The sequence below is a fragment of the Notothenia coriiceps genome, unplaced genomic scaffold, assembly GCF_000735185.1.
Source record: "Notothenia coriiceps isolate Sejong01 unplaced genomic scaffold, NC01 NC01_scaffold00009951, whole genome shotgun sequence".
NCBI classification, from domain to species: domain Eukaryota; kingdom Metazoa; phylum Chordata; class Actinopteri; order Perciformes; family Nototheniidae; genus Notothenia; species Notothenia coriiceps.
Window position 1 is genome coordinate 1 of NW_011342652.1, and position 2106 is coordinate 2106.

The 2106-nt window shown below is 42.4% G+C and overlaps 1 long non-coding RNA gene across 1 annotated transcript; it reads left to right on the forward strand.

Moving 5' to 3' along the window:
- Positions 1–799: 799 nt before the first annotated feature.
- LOC104945671 (uncharacterized) lies at positions 800–1965 on the forward strand. Its single transcript, XR_798365.1, has 4 exons — positions 800–868; positions 999–1028; positions 1112–1156; positions 1894–1965. It is a non-coding gene; the product is annotated as an uncharacterized lncRNA (long non-coding RNA).
- Positions 1966–2106: the final 141 nt, after the last annotated feature.

A 2106-nucleotide genomic window follows, 5' to 3' on the forward strand; every position in this document is an offset into this window, starting at 1 on the left:
CATTGTGTGGAATCCTTTTGCAATACTATGTGTAATATGTGGTCATGCCAATAAAGCCCCTTTGTTTTGTAATGTATTTTAGTTGTTTCAAAATTGATCCTAAATAAAAAGAAACAGGTTGGACTGCTCTGCTGAGTAAGTTTCTTGGTTCTCCATAGTAGGGCTGAAACATTGGGGCTGCATCCTTTACAGCGCCAAATATGAATGCAATAATATCATGTGTGTGATGCATTAACACAGAGGCCATTCCTCCGGAGAACACATGATGAATACTCGTACTTTCATACACAGGATACTTAAAGTATATGTTGCTGCTTGTACTTCTGTATTTTACCTCAGTATAGTTTAGAATAGTATAGTCATTTTTCAAATATAATAGCAGAACACACACCTGACACACACACACTTTGAGTGTTGGTATCGGGCCCGGTTTGATTTGGTTAACCCATTAACCTGAGCTCACAACAACACTGCAGGGCAAACTGCTGACCTGCTGCTGTCAGGAAACAGATCAGAGTTATGGTTCATATCTTTATGGGCACACTGCATGTTCCCGCCGACCGGACTGAGTCACAGACAAACACTCGACCCGCCCACATGAGCTGTGTGTTTCAGGTGTGTGTATAAAGAGCAGGGAGGCCTGATCCTCATCACTGCATCACTCAGCTGACTCCTGAAAAACTTCTCCTCACATTTACCTGACAGGTAAGACACCTGCTGTGTTTCTGTTCCTCAGTGAAGCTCGTGGTTCTGCTCTCCCTCCGGATCTTCATCTGCACTTTTTTCTTCTCCACACAGAACAACCAGTTGCTCATAACCATGAAGATTGTCGTGGTCCTCTCAGTTCTCCTCTGTTCTGCATTTGCAGGTCAGCTTTTAGACAGAACGCACACACCATCACACATGTGCTCATGATGAGTCATCAGCACACGACCCTGTGAGGGAGGAGAGTAACTAGGGCACTAATGTTACTGACAGTGTTGTGTTTTATTCTGCAGCTCCAGCTGAACACAAAGAGAAGGCTCCAGGTCAGTACTGAAGGGCTTTGCTTTGGAACACACACACAGTCCTAAATGTTTCTCACACCAACATGAATGTGATTTATCCACAGAAGCAGCGGTGGCTGCCCTGATGGAGCAGATGGTTCCTGCACCTGGTTAGTGTCCTCTTTTTATTTCAGGTTTCACCTCCTGCAATCTGACAGCCATGTTAGAAAGTGAACTAAATAATGGATCAAAACAGAACAAGATAGTTGTGTTGGATTAGAATCCAAGGACACATGTTGACATACAGCGGTTCCCTTTGCAGGACGGAGCAGTCAACAACTACAGCTGCTCTGGTTCATGATATCTAAGCATCACAGGCAGGCTCCTGGAGAGGACCTCTGTAGAATCCAGCTGTTACTGACTTTATATATCTGACATATCAGAGAACATTTGGGTTATTTTCCTTCAGATTCTGTCAAGTTAAATAGTGAGCTGTGGTCACTGAAAGATAAAAGTAACCATCATAATTCAAGACTGAATGTCAAATTGTGGCATACGGGAAACTTGGAAGTGTAACCTGTATGTACTTTCACGCTTACAGCATTATTGGAGGTACAGAAATATTCCCATCAGCCTCAGTTGTGTGCTAGATTTATAATGTTAGTAAAATACCTTAACAGGCAAACTAAAATGGTTATCATGGTGAAAATGCATGCTGAGCATCAGTATGTTAGCATTGTCGTTCTGAGCATGTTAACATGCTAACGTTAGCATGTGGGTTCCACCTCATAGAGCCTGTCTAGTTCATCTTGTGTCCGTTTGATGACATTATGTTTTTCCGTACATCCTTAGGTTAAGTAGTTGTGATTCAATGTAGCTGATGTGAAATGCTTTGTCATTGTTTCAGAGATGGAGGCCGAGATGAAGAAAGTTGAGGAAGAGTCTGTTCCAGAGGATTCTGCCCCTGTTCCCAGAGACGGTAAGACTCACGTCCCTCTAAAGATATACTGTGTCTGCTCATAGTAAACTCACGGCTACATGTACATAATCAGTTATACTTGATCTACAGTTCCACATATTGTTGGTGCCTATTAGAAACAATATTCATTTTAATAAAGAC